Raw genomic sequence first — 19,483 nt, 5'->3', positions numbered from 1 at the left:
TGTTATGTACATGCATATATATATATATGCTTCAGTCACTATTTATAGTTTAGGATCATACGGACTGCTCATGGGAATCCTAAGTTTTATCTCTGCTTTCCAGCCCAGAGCAGTGTGAAATGCTACAAGAACGTGCCAGCTAACAGCTTCCATCCTTCCTTGATAATAAAAAATGGACACAAGATGATATGCTTAATCTTTGACAACAGGACTTGTAACTTTCTTTACCATATGGAATCATTTCTTCTTTACAGGACATTCTGCTTTCAGAGCATGAAGCTCTCTTTGTTTTGTCTTACTCAATTAGTTGCAACATAAGAGTGTAGCAGAGCAAACATTGCTTTGCCCTCCCATCAGTGACAGAGCATACTCAGCCAAAACATTTGTGGCAATTAACACCCAGAAACTGCATATTTTGAGCCAGTGGGCTTGGTCTGAAGTGATTGTATATTTGAGCAATTGCTGTAATTAGCTTCTGGATATATCATTGTCACAGTGAATTTTTAGAATATGTTCACTTTATGGCTTAAATAGCTATTTTTCAACCTGCTTCTTAAAGGCAATGATACTGGTTACTAGGTAAATTCTCTTCCTACTGCATTGTTAAAACACCACAGCCAGTAAAGATTAATTTTTGGTGCACAATCCCAAATATTAACACAAGAGCCATTCAAGTTTTTATTACTCAATCATAGGCAACAACCTCTATTAATTAATATGACTTATTCTGAAAGTTCTCTATTTTTAAGGCTTGTTTCTTTTCAACTTCATTGAAAGGAGTTCAAGAGACACTTGATCAGGAATGTCTCTGTAAGGGAAAAAAAACCCAGCTGTGAAATATAAATGATCAGTTAACTACAACACAGCATATCTGTGTTTTCAAGAAAAAACATAGTAGTGGCTCGTTATTTCTCAAAAGTAAGATTCATAAAAAAGAACCATAAGTTTTAAATGGTTTGAAGAAGATGCATATTTCAAACTTAAAAAGATAATTATCGTTTGGACTGAAAATTTCAGGATGCTTCCTGTTCACTTTAAAGGACATAAGAAATCTCAGTCGAAATTGTTTGCATAAAAGTCATTATCAATTACTGATGCTTCTACAGCAAACATTTTGTTATTGATTAAAATGCGTAGTCTCTGGAGCATTTCTCTTCTGACTCCATACATGTCAATACATTTTTGTTACCTCACAGGCAACTGTAAGACCAAATCAAACTCATGTTCCAATTTTTTTTTCATATTAAACAGATATACACACATACCCTTCAGAATCACTATGGATTCAGCAGAGGGCTGGGACATGCATTCAGTTCTAGGGGCTCAGTGTGCACCTGTGCTGTACTGTGTAGGTACTCACAAAATCTGGCTGAACCCATGAGGAGAGCATGGAAGAGTCTACTACATAACCAAAAGGTGTTAGACACTTGTAAAACAGATGTTCAGTACACTAAAATATGTTGTTGTCAGTATTTTACTGCACCTGTGTGTTTTCTGAGAGTGAAACAAATGCATAAAACACATTTACTTTACTCCAAAGCTGATGATACTGTGGTTATTGTTCTGACAGATTTCTGGGTTTATCACAACTGTCTGCAAAGTTACTAAATGTTTGTTTCCTAAAGCCAGATACAAGGAGGACTCTGGTTCAAAAATGATACTTTCTCATTCTTGAAAGCAAAAGGGTTACGTTGACTTTTCAGTATTAGGGATAAAACATGGGAAAAGAGAAATTTTGGAAGGATTTTGTTTATCATTTTTGGTTTAGTTTGTTTCAATTTTAATGTGTTTAAGGCAGCATGAAGGAGCACAAGGGATCCCCAACACTAACTCACTAGCTTCTATTATCAGGGGATCACTGTTCTGCTGTTAGTTTTTGGATGTGACTTCTTTGACTCTGTCTATGTTGTCTGTTTACATTGTAAGCCCTTTGGGGCTGGAGCTGGGAATATAAAATACAATGTGTTTTCACAATATCATTCCAACTCAGGTTATGGCATTTAGATAATGATGCAACATATATTGGATCATTTTAAAGTAATAAATTATTTAACTAGTTTCAAATCTCTCACCAAAAGGGTCAGTGAAAGTGTGTATCTTAGTTTTTCTTTGCTGTGTTATTAAATACTTTAATTAAATTATTAGATAGAATCAGAGAATGGTTAGGATTGGAAAGACCTTAAGATTATGTAGTTCCACCTTCCCTGCCATGGGCAGGGGCTCCTCACACTAGACCATGTAGCCCATGAACTTCCCCTGTTTTAATTTAAATCCTTTATCCCTTATCCTATTGCTACAATCCCTGACGAAAAGTCCCTCTCCAGCATCTTTATAGGCCCCCTTCAGATACTGGAAGGCTGCTATGAGGTCTCCATGCAACCTTCTCTTCTCCAGGCTGAACAGCCCCAACTTCCTCAGCCTGTCTTCATACAGGAGGTGCTCCAGTCCCCTGATCATCCTTGTGGCCCTCCTCTGAACTTGTTCCAACAGCTCCATGTCCTTTTTATGTTGAGGACACCAGAACTGCACACAATACTCAGAGTGAGGTCTCACAAGAGCAGGGTAGAGGGGCAGGATCACCTCCTTCAACCTGCTGGTCACGCTCCTTTTGATGCAGCCCCAGATACAGTTGGCTTCCTGGGTGGCGAGCTCACACTGCAGCCGGCTCATGTTCATTTTCTCATGTTCCAACACCCCCAAGTCCTTCTCTGCAGGGCTGCTCTGAATCTCTTCTCTGCCCAACCTGTAGCTGTGCCTGGGATTGCTCCAACCCAGGTGTAGGACCTTGCACTTGTCATGGTTAAACTTCATGAGGTTGGCATCAGCCCACCTCACAAGCATGTCAAGGTCCCTCTGGATGGCATTCCTTCCCTCCAGGATATGAACTGAACCACACAGCCTGGTGTCATCGACAGACTTGCTGAGGGTGCGCGCAATACCATTGCCCATGTTGCTGACAAAGATGTTGAATAGAATTGGTCCCAACACCAACCCTTGAGGGACAGCACTCATTACCGGTCTCCATATGGACATTGAGCTGTTGACCACAACTCTATGCATGTGGCCATCCGGCAAATTCCTTATCCACTGAGCGGTCCATCCATGCTTCTCCAGTTTAGAGACAAGAATGTTGTGCAGGACAGTATTGAACAATTCACACAAGTCTAGGTAGAAAACAACAACTGCTCTGCCCCTGCCCATCAGTTCCGTAGTCCCATCATAGAAGGCCACCAAATTGGTCAGGCATGATTTGCCCTTAGTGAAGCTATGTTGGCTATCGCAATCCACTTCATTGTTTTTCATGTGCCTTAGGATGTTTTCCAGGAGAATCTGCTCCATGATCTTGCCAGTCACAGAGGCAAGACTGACTGGTCATGTTAAATGTGTTATTGTTTATGTGCACCAAAGCCTTCTTTCTGTAAGTCTTTATACAGAGCACAACAGGGAAAAGAATGTCATTAAATTTCAACCCCAGTGTGAATTACTGCTTTATCCAAAAATAAGAAAGGTTATGCTCTAGACATAGTCTTCTGCAATGAGGTCTTGATTCAGAAACTGGTTGCACAGTGCACAAGAAAACAGAGCAAACATCAGAGCTGGTTAGCTTAGTCTTCATGTGGGAGAAGTAGATTTGACAGAAAAAACTTGTAAACCTTGATACTTTTGACTTTGCTGCCTTCATCCTGAAAAAAAACAAGGTTAGAAGGGGCAATTGGGAGTGATTGAAATGTGGATTGAAAACCATTCTTCAAACATGCAGGCGGCAGAGAAGAGTTGCTTTGTTTGGCCTCATTATTTCATGTTTTCGTTTGTTTTCAAAATCCCATCCTTCCTCATTTCTACTCTAATTTTAGACAGTTTTCCTTACTGCATTATGCATTTGAGTTTATGTCATCTTTATGTGGGGAGGCACTGAAGCAAAGAAATTAATACAAACAAGTTATCTGAATGGAATACTGTATATATTCCATAGATGCATTGCTTCTCCCAGGGTCCTGAGGGAATTGGCAGATACAGCTGCTAAGCCACTCTCCATCATATTTGAAAAGTCACAGCAGTCAGGCAAAGTCCCCAGTTACTAGAGAAAAGGGAATATCACCCCATTTTTATAAAGCATAGTAAGGAAAACTCATGGAACTATTGATCAGTGAGCCTGTATTTAGTGCCTGCTAAGATCATGGAACAGGTCCTCCTGGAAGTTACGTCAAAACATCTGGAAGACAGGGAGGTGGATAGAATTAGTCAACATGGCTTCACTGTCGTGGTTTAAACCCTAGTCAGACAGCTTGTTCACTCACTCCCAGGGAGTGGTGCTGGGCTGACAGCAATTGAGGCCCCCCCCCCCCCACCCCAGGGGCTCTCCCCTTCCCCGCTCCCGGAGGAACGGGGAGGAGGATCGAAAGAGTGCAACTCCTACGGGTTGAGACAAGAACAGTCCAGCAACCAATGTACAACACAAATCACCACCGCTACTACCAGCGACAACAATGATAAGAGAAAATAACAAGGGAAGAGAGTACAATACCACTGGCCAAGAAACGAGTCCCACCCGGAAGCCAATGTCCTACCAGGTAACTCCCAGTTACCCCCCACCCCGGGCATGACATGCTGTGGTATGGAATACCTCCTTGGCTAGCCTGGGTCAGGCGCCCTATCTCTGCTTCCTCCCGGATTCCCCTCCTCCCTGGCAGAGCATGAGCCTCACAAAGTCCTTGGTCAGGGTAAACATCACTTAGCAACAACCGAAAACATCGGTATCACCAGCACTGTTCCCAGGCTGGAAGTCAAAACACAGCACTGCACCAGCTACCACGAAGGAGAAAAATGACTGCTACTGCTGAACTCAGGACATTATCTACCCCTTATTCCATACCATTCACGTCATGCTCAGATCCCACATTTTCAATACACCATCGCTCTCCTACTTTGTCATGTCTTCTCTGTGATCCTGCAGGTAAAACCATAGGGTAGCCCGTGGCGTACACCTCCTGTATCTCCTCTCTCAAACAATAGGACGCCTTTTGTTAATAGCTGAGATGTGTTGGTACACGTGAGGAGCTGGATAAATCAGATAGATTGTCCCTCAATTGTTTGAGGTCCTGGGACAGTTTTTCCACAGCTGAGATGATGGAAGGGGTGAGATTGTCATCGAACTTTCAGTGTTTATGAACCATTTCATCCACTGTTAGTGGTACTATGTCATTCCAGGTTACTGTTGCCAATGAATGAGCATATGATGACGGTGCATTCCGTGTAAGTTTTCGCCACATGGGTCGTGTACATTCAACTTCATCTGGATCTATGGGTGTATCCCTGTTATTCAGCTTGATGTGATAGATCATCTCTACGATGGCTGATTCCCTCAGAGACTGGATGCCTTTGTCTATAGTAGTCCACTTGGCCGAACGACTCATAACATCATCCTTGCATGGAAACCTTTCTTTCACAGCTGCCAAGAGCCGCCTCCAAAGACTGAGGGACTTTTTCTCTCTTGCAATTGCTTTGTCAATTCCCCCTTCTCTAGCAAGTGATCCCAGCTGCTTGGCTTCTGTACCTTCTAGCTCATGACCATCTGTCCTGGGTTCAGCAGTAGCAGTCATGTTTCTCCTCCTTGGTAGCTGGTGCAGTGCAGTGTTTTGACTTTCGGCTCGGGAACAGAGCTGATAGAGATGTTTTGGTTTGGCCAAGGACTTTGTGAGCCTCATGCTCTGCCAGGGAGGAGGGGAAGCTGGGAGGAAGCAGAGACAGGACACCTGACCCAAACTGACCAAAGAGCTATTCCATACCACAGCACGTCATGCCCAGGATGTAACTGGGAGTTAGCCGGAAGGGCTGGGAGACTGCAGGGTTGGAGGAGGTATCTGTCGGAGCTTGGTCGGGCTTGGGGGCCGAGTTATCGGTCAGCTAGTGCTGAGGTGTTGTATTCTCTTCCCTTGTTATTTCCTCTATCATTATTATCATTGGTGGTAGCAGTAATGATCTGTGTTATACCTTACTTACTAAACTGTTATCTCAACCCGTGGGAGTTGCATTCTTTTTGATTCTCCTCTCCCTCCCTCCGGGAGTAGGGGGAGGGAAAGAAGGGGGGGGGTGAGTGAACGAGTTACCTGACTGGTAAAGAACCACGACAGTTCTTTTTGGCGCCCAACGTGGGGCTCGAAGGGTTGAGATAACGACAGATCTGACCAGATTAATAGTCACTCATCACAATGACGATTTATTTGCTCTCAGAGTTGTTCTTCTTGATCTCACAGCTTCAGACCATTGTAACTTACGTAGAGCCGGTATTTGCTGTGTTAGTGTTTATCAAGTGTGGGGCCTGGGCTAAGGTTCTTGTCTCACTGTGCTTTATGGCAATGGCTTGTAATACGGGTGGGCTCCAGCAGCAGGGCGGGACGGACGTGGCCGTGGACTTGTACCTGGCCGTCCGGCTGCTCTTCACCGTCCTGGCCCTCACCCTACTCTCCATCTTCGTGAGGCTGCGGGGAGCCGAGGGGGAGCGGCCCCGGGAGCCGGCGGCAGCCGAAGCGGCCCAGGAGAGCGGCCCCAGGGACCAAGCGGCGGCGGGAGCGGGGCCGGAGGCCGCGAGGGGACGGCTGCCGGTGGAGGAGGCCGGGGCGGTCGAGGAGCAGAAGGAGGCGGCTGCCGAGCAGCGGGAGAAGGCGGCGGAGGAGCCGAGCCCCGCGGAAGAGCCGAGCCCCGCGACGGCCGAGAGCATTCCCCGGCAGCCACCCGCCGAGCCCCAGGAGGATGCAGGAGACCACGCAGCATTTCCCAGCAAGGCAGAGGAGGAAGAGCTGGACTCAGGAAAAGAGAAGCCGGTGGTGGGAGAGCCGGCAAGCACAGCAGCTACACCAGCCCCAGTGACAAGCACAGCAGCATCGTTTGAGAATTCTGAAGGTTTTGAATGGCCTTTGGGTATCCTTGGGACCTGCCTGCTGATTGTGATGGGGATCAGCATGTTGGCACACACACAGGCTGTGTTCTACCCACAACCATTTTGTCTGATCTCAAAAGTTAAGCAGAGTCAGGTTTGGGTCTTGTCCGGGGTTAGACAACAATATAGGGGGACCAAGAGATTTTCCCCAAAGCTGGACAGTCATGAGTGGCAGGGTGTGTGGGACAGTATGGGCAAGTATCTAGTCCACTGGGCCCCTCCAGTGCTTTGGAAACATCGGAGATGGAAGGCAGCTGTATGAAGTCCCCAGCAGCAAGCTGCAGAAACTGCTGAAGGGGACAGTGAATTATTTTAAGCCTGGTGGGCCCATGGCACTTCAGGCCATCAGAGCACAGACGCAACACAGAGATGGACTCATGATCGAGGGGTGGACTTAACAATGGACACTATTGCCCAGGTTATTCACGAGTGTGAACACTGCACACAGTCTCTCCTGCTCTGGAAGACTGTTACAAGAGATGGAGCTTGACATGGACCAGATGGATGCAGCAGCTTTATAGGGACTGGTCCATGCACTAAGATAAGAGTGCACCGAGATAAGAGTGATGGTATATTGAAAATGTGGGATCTGAGCATGACGTGAATGGTATGGAATAAGGGGTGGATAATGTCCTGAGTTCAGCAGTAGCAGTCATGTTTCTCCTCCTTGGTAGCTGGTGCAGTGCAGTGTTTTGACTTTCGGCTCGGGAACAGTGCTGATAGATATGTTTTGGTTTGGCCAAGGCCTTTGTGAGCCTCATGCTCTGCCAGGGAGGAGGGGAAGCTGGGAGGAAGCAGAGACAGGACACCTGACCCAAACTGACCAAAGAGCTATTCCATACCACAGCACGTCATGCCCAGGATGTAACTGGGAGTTAGCCGGAAGGGCTGGGAGACTGCAGGGTTGGAGGAGGTATCTGTCGGGGCTTGGTCGGGCTTGGGGGCCAAGTTATCGGTCAGCTGGTGCTGAGGTGTTGTATTCTCTTCCCTTGTTATTTCCTTTATCATTATTATCATTGGTGGTAGCAGTAGTGATCTGTGTTATACCTTACTTACTAAACTGTTCTTATCTCAACCCGTGGGAGTTGCATTCTTTTCGATTCTCCTCTCCATCCCTCCGGGAGTAGGGGGAGGGAAAGAAGGGGGGGGGGGTGAGTGAACGAGTTACCTGACTGGGTTTAAAACACGACACCATCGGACCCATTGTCCCAGCATCGGAGCAACCAGGTGATGATGTGCTCCCCTGGTTGATGGGTAAAATCTATTCGCATATTCCGTAGCTCGGTTGAGGTCCAAGGTCAAGAAGTTACCTCTTCTTCTTCTTCTTCGTCATGTGATGATGACTCCTGATCAGATGCTAGACCGGGTGGTGAATTCATTTTTTCTTCATCTTGCTTCACCCTTCTTGCCTCTTTTTTGCTTGTTCTCTTGCGTACAGGGACAACCGATACTGGTACGATTTGGTCCTCTGGTTTCGCTGCAGTAATTATCACTGTGGTTTGAGTAGCAACTGTACTTGTTGCTGGGGGTGGTGCAGCTGCTGTGCCTGGAGCTGGAGTAGCTGTGCTGACTGTTGCTTTGCCCTCAGATCCGCCGACATTCTTTTCCTTTTGAAGGTGCTGGATAGTGTTGAACAAGGCCTTGTAAGCATAGGCCAAGCTCCAGCACGTTGCCATGATTTGTCCATCTCTGGTATGGCCAGAATGACCACACACCTCATTTAAGTGTTTTACTAATTCTTCTGGATTTTGCAGTTGTTTGGTAGTGAAATTCCAAAGCACTGACCTAGATACTTGCCCATACTATCCCACACACCCTGTCACTCATGGCTGTCCAGCCTCAGGGAAAATCTCTTGGTCCTCCTACATCGTTGTTTGACCCCAGTCAAGACCCAAACCTGGCTCTGCTTAACTCTTGAAATCAGTTGTGGGCAAAACACACTCTGTATGCGTGCTAGCATGGCGATTCCCATCATGATCAGCAATCAAGTCTCAACAGCATTAAAAAGCCATTCAAAAACTTCAAAACTCTCAAATGTAAATGGTCTAGGGGGAGGACTGGGAGGGTAAAAGGATGTCTCCTTCACAGGTTGAACGCCTGAGAAGGAGAAAAAGGATGTGTAATTGCTAAGCACTTCTATTATATACCTCTCAAAGTATAAAGGTGGTGACCACACTGGGAACATAAGCCAGATCAGTTTCATGATCAATGATTCTATTGTATTAGAAGTCATTACCATAAAGTACAATGAGACAAAAACCTTAGCCCAAGCCCCACACTTGAAAAACACTAATTCAGCAAATACCAGATGGAAGTAAGGTACGATATACTGAAACTGTGAGATCAAGAGGAACAACCTTGAGAGCCAATAAGTCAGCATTGTGATGAGTGGCTATTAATCCAGACAGATCTGTTGTTATCTCAACCCCTCGTGCCCCACGTTGGGTGCCAAAAGAACTGTCGTGGTTTAAACCCTAGCCAGACAGCTTGTTCACTCACTCCCAGTGAGTGGTGCTGGGCTGAGAGCAATCAAGCCCCCCCCCCCCTCCCCCGCCCCGCCTCCCTCCTCCGGGGCTCTCCCCTTCCCCGCTCCCGGAGGAACGGGGAGGAGGATCAAAAGAGTGCAACTCCCACGGGTTGAGACAAGAACAGTCCAGCAACCAATGTACAACACAAATCACCACCGCTACCACCAACTAAAACAATGATAAGGGAAAATAACAAGGGAAGAGAATACAGTACCATTGGCCAAGAAACAAGTCCCACCCGGAAGCCCGTGTCCTTCTGGGTAACTCCCCCCCCCAGTTACCCCCACCCCGGGCATGATGTGCTGTGGTATGGAATACCTCTTTGGCTAGCCTGGGTCAGGTGTCCCGTCTCTGCTTCCTCACGGCTTCCCCTCCTCCCTGGCAGAGCATGAGCCTCACAAAGTCCTTGGTCAGGGTAAACATCACTTAGCAACAACCGACAACATCGGTATCACCAGCACTGTTCCCAGGCTGGAAATCAAAACACAGCACTGCACCAGCTACCACGAAGGAGAAAAATGACTGCTACTGCTGAACCCAGGACACTTCACCAAAACCAAATTGCTCCCAGGTAGTCTTTTGGCCTTCTACAGTGGAGTGACTGCAACACTGGACAAGGAAAGAGTTATGGATGTAATCTGCCTGGACCCTTGTAAGGTCTTTTATACGGTCTCTCACAACATTCTTGCCACTTACTTGGAGGATACTGATTTGATGGGTGGACTGATAGGAAAGGAATTGGCTGAATGGCCTTGTCCAAAGAGTAGCAATATCAATGGCTCCATGTCCAAATGGAAACCAGTAATGTGTGGTGTCCTTCCAGGATTCATACTGGGACCATTATTGTTCAGTATCTTAAGTCTCTCAGGAGCTCATTTATAAAACCTCTTGGAAAACCACTAAGGGACGTAAGACAGTGGCCATGGTGGCTACTCAATTTTTAACTACTTTATGGTGAGAGAGGTAGCTTCCATGATGTCCTCCCATTACCTGGTTAGCTGTCCAAGAATGGGCTGGTAGTAGAAGGTCAGAAACCTGGGGTGGACTGATTCACACCAATTCTTTCTTTGCTAGAGCAAAACTCTTACCCAATTGTAGCTTCCAGTTTACAACTCCCTGAATAACTAATTTAATTTTTCTTCACAGGTGTTGATGTATCTTATATGACCTATTCTGTATGACTTTTTATATTACCAGCCCTATAGACTTCCAAACAGTATAAATCTCATTTGTTAATTGCTTTTTAATGTGATAGACATACACTGCTATAGATGATTTCTGTTGGGTTTTTTTTTGTTTTTTTTTTTTGTTACTGATTTTGCTGCTCTTTGGCCTCCCAAAATATATAGGCAGTTATCTCATCATGTCAGACTCTTTATGGTTAGTTTGTTTATTTCCACTGAATATGTATATACTCACATGTGGTAGAATAGTTAATTATTAAGCCAATAAAACTGACAGACCTCTAAGTACTAGATTTACCTTCACCTGCCATATTTGGATGTAAAGGTAAGTAACACTATAATTCATGTTGACTTAAGAGATGAGTAATTTATTAAAGCCTTTTTGATGACAGAAAGAAAAATAATCCACTTATACTTCATAATAAAAATATGTCTATGTTTGGAGTTATGTGAAGGCTTCACTATGGTATTCACTACTGGCCATTTAGAACTGTATCTGTGATACAAATTTTTGGAGTTTGGTGTTGTACAAAGGTTGCTGCTCCTTATTTTCAGTTCTGCAGTTTCTTTGTGAAAAAAAAAAATTAAATATAATTAATCTTAGCCCTGTTCATTATTTTTTTCTTTTTTTGGGGAAAAGTAAGACTTATAGGTAACTATAATGGAAATAGGACATTTCTTTCAGTGACGTCAAAGAGTACAGTAAATAGCTACCAGTGAAGTTCTTTCTTTGCCTAACTCTTGATTTAGCAGTTTCATTTCCTTTGTTGCATTCTCCTGTCCTACAAATCACCTAAAACTCCTATCTTTATATGGGTAAGAGACCTCAGATCTGAAGTCTGTTCTCTAAAGCATCTTTTATATGGAGATAGAATCAGTGCATAGCAGTTCTTGAAATGCATGTACACATCTTTTTTCTTTTTATTTTTTCAGTAAGCAAACAGCCAATGAACGAACGAGTCACTACCTTACAGTGAAGAAAGAGAAGTTTGGCCAAATGCTTATTCTGGAAGGTGGCATTTTAAATGTAATGCTTCTAATCTGACTTGTAGAGAGCCACCAATTTCAATGGCCTTAGAAACAGACCTATGTAAAGCCACACCAGAAAGACACAAGGTAAGTTAACAAGAAATGTGATCTGGACCTATTTCAGGAAATGTCTGCACTCAAAACCTGATGTTTAGGATGTTAAACTTTCTCTTTAGTATGTTCTTGATGACTTTTATTACAGTGTCACAAAGAAACCATAATAATAATGCAAATGACCATCAGCAACAGATGATGTCTAAATCATTTACTTTTGCCAGCCACCCAGATTAATCCTAAATATAGTACCACTCCAATATGAGACCCTCTTAATGATCTGAGCTACATTCCAAATTTTCACTCAGTCAGACACTTAGTCACAAAATGATCCTTTTAACTGCAAGGTAGCAGACTGGAAATAGATGTTGATGAATGATTTAAAAACATAATGTAACCATTTTAAATGATAAAAGAGTGATGATGTATTCAAATTTAAAAAGAAGACTTAACCTAAATAAATTAAACCTAGGCAGGTACTATGAATTAACTGAAGTTCATAACTTTAGTCATGAACTTGAAATCAGCTAACTTATGAAGGTGGCCCCGCAAGGCCACACAGAGCCTAGAACCATATACAGATGTCTCCACAACCTCTCTGGGCAATCTGTGCCAGTGTTCCATCACCCTCACAGTAAAAACATTTCCTGATTTTCTAAGGGGAGTCCCTGTTTTTCTTAGTTCATTCCCATTGTCTCTCATTCTGTCACCAGGCACCACTGAAAAGAGCCTGGCTTCATTCTCTTTGCATACACTTTTCAGGAATTTATATACTTATAATCATATATATAGTACATGTACTAGATATTTATGTATCTATTACTTATGTACTCATTATTTAATAAGATCCTCCCTGAAACTTCTCTTCTGCAGGCTAAATAGTCCCATGTCTGATCTTTTACCTCATAGGAAAAGTACTCCAGACACTTCATCATCTTTTTGCCCCTCACTGGACTGTATCCAGTGCATCCATGTCTCTCTCATACTGGGGAGCCCAGAACTGGACATCAGCATTGCTGAGTAGATGGGAAGGATCACCTCCTTTTACCATAATATACGGCAATACTTTGTCTGTTGCAGCCTAGCCCAGAATGCCATTAGCTTTGTTTGCAGCAAGAGCACACTGCTAGCTCGTGTTGAGCTTCTCACATCGCAGGCAGTCACACAATCATAGAATAATAGAATGGTTAGGATTGGAAAAGACCTTAAGATCATCTAGTTCCAACGCCCCTGCCATGGGCAGAGACACCCCCTACTAGACCAGGTTGCTCAAAGCCCCATCCAACCTGCTTTTAAACACTGCTAGAAGCAGGGCAGCCACAGCTTCTCTGGGCACCTTGTGCCAGTGCCTCACCGTCCTCACAGTAAAGAATTTCTTCCTTATATCTAACCTGTTTAAGTTAACCTTCTGTCCTGTGTTCAGCAGAAGCAGTCATTTTTCTCTTGGTAGCTGGTGCAATTCTGTGTTTTTGGCTTTCATAGAATCATAGAATCATAGAATAGTTAGGGTTGGAAAGAACCTTAAGATCATCGAGTTCCAACCCCCCTGCCATGGGCAAGGACACCTCACGCTAAATCATATCACCCAAGGCTCTGTCCAACTGGGTCTTGAACACCACCAGGAATGGAGCATTCACAGCCTCCCTGGGCAACCCATTCCAGTGCCTCACCACCTTAACAGGAAAGAATTTCCTCCTTATATCCAACCTAAACTTCCCCTGTTTAAGCTTTAACCCGTCACCCCTTGTCCTATCACTACAGTCCCTAATGAAGAGTCCCTCCCCAGCATCCCTATAGGCCCCCTTCAGATACTGGAAGGCTGCTATGAGGTCTCCCTGCAGCCTTCTCTTCTCCAGGCTGAACAGCCCCAACTTTCTCAGCCTATCATCTTCATAGAGGAGGTGCTCCAGTCCCCTGATCATCCTCGTGGCCCTCCTCTGAACTTGTTCCAACAGTTCCATGTCCTTTTTATGTTGAGGACACCACAACTGCACACAATACTCAGAGTGAGGTCTCACAAGAGCAGAGTAGAGGGGCAGGATCACCTCCTTCAGCCTGCTGGTCATGCACCTTTTGATGCAGCCCACGATATGGTTGGCTTTCTGAGCTGCAAGCACACACTGCAGCCGGCTCATGTTCATTTTCTCATGTTCCAACACCCCCAAGTCCTTCTCTGCAGGGCTGCTCTGAATCTCTTCTCTGCCCAACCTGTAGCTGTGCCTGGGATTGCTCCAACCCAGGTGTAGGACCTTGCACTTGTCATGGTTAAACTTCATGAGGTTGGCATCAGCCCACCTCACAAGTGTGTCAAGGTCCCTCTGGATGGCATTCCTGCCCTCCAGGATATGAACTGAACCACACAGCCTGGTGTCATCGTCAAACTTGCTGAGGGCACACTCAATTCCACTGTCCATGTCAGTGATGATGTTAAACAACCTGAGAACAACACTGATAACACTAATGTTTTTAGTTGCTGCTCACTAATGTTTACTCTGACCAAGGATTTTCTGAGTCTCATGCTCTGCCAGGGAGGAGGTGAAGCCAGGAGGAAGCAGAGACAGGACACCTGACCCAAACTGATCAAAGAGGTTTTCCATACCACAGTATGTAAACCAGGGGCAGTTACCCGGAAGAGTTAGATCACTGCTCGTGTCAGGCTGGGTATTGTTCGGTGGGTAGTGAGCAGTTGTATTCTCTTCCCTTGTTATTTCCCTTGTCATTATTATTACTGGTGGTAGCAGTAGCGGTTTGTGTTATACCTTAGTTACTGGGCTGTTCTTATCTCAACCTGTGGAAGTTGAATTCTTTCGATTCTCCTCCCCATCACTCTGGGAGCTGGGGGAGGAAGGGGGTGTGGGGGAGTGAGCGAGCGGCAGCTTGGTACTGAGTTACTGGTTGAGCTTAAAACACGACACCTTCCTTAACTCTCCCCTAAGTTTGAGCCCATTGCATTTTGTCTTATCGCTACAGTCCCTGATGAAAAATCCCTCCCCGGCATCCTTGTACCTCCCCGCCTCAGACACTGCAAGGTATCCACTCAGCCTTCTCTTCTCCAGGCTGAAGAGCCCCAGTTTTTTCAGCCTGTCCTGTTACTATAAAGCTCCTTCTTTTCTCATAGCTGTTTCTAAGCTGTGCACATGCCCAAGTGTCCTGGGTTGTGTCCAGGTGCTGAGGGTACTAGGAGTCTCTTCAGCCTTGCCACCCTCCCGAGAGCTGGCAGTTGCTGTGCAAAGTCATCTCTGTTACAGTGCAGCTGTGACCCTGGATGAGGCTGCTGTGACAACAGCTACACTGTGAGAAAGACATGTCGGAATCTCTTCTGGCACCTCCCCACATGTCTTGGGAGCTGGCCAGGTCCTTGCCTTTGCTCCCTGCCTTGCTAACCTGGCCTGTCTAGGCAGCTAGAGATCGAGGCTGTGCCCTACTGGCATGGCCAGACCTGCTCCGCTCTTCTTGCTGGGACACCTTGTGGCTGCATCCCATGTGTGTAAGGGCACTATCAGCAGTTCTCCCAGCTCCCAAAGTTCTGCACTAGCTATGCTGCTGCTCCCTGACTCTAGGTTAACAACCTGGGGCCAGAGAGCTGATGTGCCACACTCAGAGGGCTTTCTTCCTTCTCTCTTCACACCTTTGAAGGACAGAGGCTGCTGGACCTGTATCATTTTTACCATATTTGTACCTCTGAATGTGTTTCTTATGCACTGGTGAGAGGTTATAACATTGGAAAAGCTTCAAGTGAACCAGATTATTTTGTGAAATAATATAATTAAATTGGATAATATTTTACCTATTTGCATAATTGCTCATTATTTATTGTAATAATAGTTACTGGTATTTGTGAGAAAAATTATGTCTGTAAAAATAGTATCTGCAGAGGAAAAAAATGTGCCAAACTCCTGAAATAGTATTACTGAACATAGCACTTTTCTTCTAAGAATGAATGTGACCTTTCAGTTTCAATAAAGTCAGATATTCAACAATCTTGTCTAGATTTCACTTTTCCAGTTGGATTTACTTTATTTTATATGCTTAAACATCTAATATTAATCTCTGTGTTCTGGCTACAAACAAGATCCTTTTGTTTGTTTGGGTTTTGTTGTTTTGTTTTGTTTTTTCTTCCCTCTCCTTTGTCATTTCAGCATTCAAACTACTTGGGCACTGAAGACATTTTATTAGGGAAGAAATCTGAGTTTATTGAAAGAAATCTATATTCTTTTTCCTGGTTTAACAGATGGAAAATCTAGAAACAATCAGTAAGTGTTACAAAGGCAGTCAGACAAAATCAGCTCTTGTCAGTCTGGCATATCACTCAACTTCTTCTGGCTGAGTAGATAATGCTGTTGTGTGATCATAAAAGCTTGTTTAACATGAGACATAGCCACTGCTATATTTGTTTGTTTTGGAGAAAATGATTGTATAATCTTTTTCTACTTACCTAAACCATAGTGAAAGGAAGAACTTTTCACATCTGGTTTTATCATTTTTTTTAATATATCATTGAAATCAGAGGATTATATGATATTATGCTACTATAAGGACTTCTAAAATGAAGTACAACTTCATCAATGCAACCTATATGATCTTAGTCTAAAATGGACTGGCATCAGTTATTCCTTTAACATGAATCTGCCTTTTGCACCATCAGATCTGAGATTCACTGAACAGTTCCTGAGCCACCAGTAAAAAGGCATTATTTCAGTGACTTAAGTGGGGCCAGGATTTTACCATTTTATTTTGTAGGGATGTTCTGTAATATAAAGACCTTTGTATATTCCGAGCAGGCAAACAATTGCTGTCTGCCTTTAGCGTAGCTTTATTTATACATGTTATTTCTCTCTGCATTTCTGGGAATCCTGCCAGAATGGTGAAAGGGTTAATGTACCCTTTCCATGCAAGAATATGCTGTAGATGAAAGGACAAAGGTGGGGAGGCTTGCACTGCAGGCTTTTTTTCTACAGCAATCCTCATCTGTTATTCCAGAAGTACTCCCCCAGATGTATACGACTCTCATGTTTCTAATGTCCAAATGTCAAAAATATTTTAGACTGACATTTCTCCCCTAGCAGATATGACAGAAATCTTGGTTGTGAAAATCAGTATGATTTCATATTTGCATTTAAGGATTCTTTGTAAAATTGAGCCAACTCTCATACAAAAGTATTTAAACTTCATTCAGGGTATCAAATCAAAGACATTTCAGCTTGGGGTATTGTCTCTTCTGATTGAATATTTGGCAAATGTTTTCTGAAATTTGTCCTGCAGTTTATATCAAAGGAAAAACAGTACCTGGATCAGTTTTAGCAAGAGCTTAGACGTGTTCACATATTGATTCAAGCTGTTCCTTAACTAAAGACAGCCCAGATATACTGGGATTCTTATTGATCTACTAATGTTTTATTAAAACATTACTTCTGTAACACCTTCTGAGGCTTCAGAGGCTCATTGAAAAAATTGGTGAGTCTCCCAAGTAGTGACTGCCCAGTGAAGTACCAGAAGTGATTTTCCAAAAATGTAGGGCTTCTGTCTGAATTTTTTATGTTAGGAAGGTGCATTGGGTTTGCATGGCAAGGTTTTGGTAGCAGGGGGGCTACAGAGGTGGCTTCTGTAAGAAGCTTCTAGAATCTTCCCTTGTGTCTGATAGAGACGATTCCAGACAGATCCAAGGCAGACCCACTGCTAGCCAAGGACAAGCCCATCAGAGACAATTGGTAGTGTCTCTGGAATAACATATTTAAGAAGGAAGAAAATGCTTGTTGTGGAACAGCAATGGGAGTACAGAGTAAAAATATGTGAGAGCAGCAACTCTGCAGACCCTAGGTTGGTACAGAAGGAGGGGTAGGAGGTGCTGCAGGCATCAGAGCAGATTCACCTGCAGCCTCTGGGGCAGACCATGGTGAGGCAGGCTGTTCCCCTGCAGCCTGTGGAAGTCCATGATGAAGCATATAACTGCCTTCTGTCAGGAGAGGACTCCACGCCAGATCAGGGAGATTACAGAAAAAGGCTGTGACTCTGCAGGTGACCCGCACTGGGTCAGTCTGTTCCTGAGCAACTGCACCCTTTGGGAGGGACCACGCTGGAGCAATTCATTAAGAACTGCAGGCTGTGGGAAGGACTAATATTGGGGAAGGTCATGGAGGACTGTCTTCCATGGGAGGGACCCTGCGGTGGAGCAGAGGAAGCGTGAGGAGTCCTCCTCCCTCTGAGGAGGAAGGAGCAGCAGGGACAACATGTGATGAATTGACCACAACCCCCATTATCCATCCCCCTGTGCCAGTGTGAGGAAGGATGTAAGGAAAATCATGTGTAAGGTCGAGCCCAGGAAGAAGGAAGGGGTGGGAGGCAGGTGTTTTAAGATTCGGTTTTATTTCTTGTTCTCCTACTCTGATTTGATTGATAATAAATTAAACAAATTTTCCCCAGTCAAGTTTGTTTTGCTTATGATGGCAATTGCTGAGTGATCACGCTATCCTTATCTTGACCTATGAGTCTTGTGTTATATTCTCTCTCCCCTGCCGGGCTGAGGAGGGGGACTGATAGAGCAGCTCTGGTGGCCATCTGGCGTCCAGCCAGGGTCAACCCACCACAGAAGGGCACATTCCCATTTCAGTTTAGGCTACATAAAAATGTCTAGATCTTGACTAGAAACATATATGAAAATTACAGCTTTAGACATGCACAGATATCTAACTATTGTCCAAAGGGTAGCAGCATCTGCAGCAGTGACGAATTCTGCAACATTAAATGCAGAAAGCTGCTCCAGTAACAGTTCATTCAGAAAACTATAGTGGCAGTCCTGGAGAATGGATAGATGAAGTGATCAGTTATATAGCTTGGGTACAAGAAAATAGCACTCTTTATATCTCAGTGTAAAAGATAACAGAACAATCTTCACAGGTACCATTTTAGTAAAAAAAAAACCAAAAAACAAAATAACAAATACCAGAAAAAATTTGATAACAAATGCCAACAAAAAATTTTTAGCTTATTATATCTCTTAAGAGTTATATTTAGAGTATACTGTTTGAAGCTTGGTTGAATTTAAAAAAAAAAATCAATTTAACATTAGGAATCGTTTGTATTAAACACATTTTTCAATGACTACTAGCTCTTATTTCCAAATGTCACATTCAAACTCAAACACTGAGGACAGAAGACCCATAGTTACAGAATAATGGATTTTTCATGTATATATCCAATAACATATAACAGAAATCAATGTACCTTTTATTGTCTAGAGACTAGCAAAAATAATACATACTGTTCATACTTCAGTAATCAAAATTGTTTCTTCTAAAGATCAAAAGAATTCTGCATTTATTTCTTTTGCTTAAAACATGGTTTTATTCTCAGTTGTATGTTGGAAGGAAAATTAAAATATAAGGTAGACACGTACCACTGCCAGAAGATTTCTGAATCCGGTGAAATGAATTGCTTATGCTAACAGTTAGTTAAAAGGAACATAAATCTAAATTTACAGTGGCTGACACCTGAATCTTGGTGAGGGGCTCAATTTATATATATTTACTATGCATTTTATTGCCATAAACTTTTATAAAAGACCTCACCAGACAAAAAGCAATCCTTTCTCTCTAAGTAAATAGCCACACCTAACTCCTCAATTCAATAGCACTGGGCATGCTCATGGAAATAATTAGTATAATCACTGGTTTACACTAAAAATCTATGCTTCTTTGTGGTAATGCTTCTTGCAATCAAGCCATGCAATATGACAGGATGTGTGTCAACTTGCC

The sequence above is a fragment of the Pezoporus flaviventris genome, unplaced genomic scaffold (assembly GCF_033815535.1).
Source record: "Pezoporus flaviventris isolate CSIRO_AGI_PZ_B2104156 unplaced genomic scaffold, CSIRO_AGI_Pfla_v1 ptg000007l, whole genome shotgun sequence".
In the NCBI taxonomy this organism is placed as follows: Eukaryota; Metazoa; Chordata; class Aves; order Psittaciformes; family Psittacidae; genus Pezoporus; species Pezoporus flaviventris.
This window is presented reverse-complemented; position numbering follows the sequence as displayed.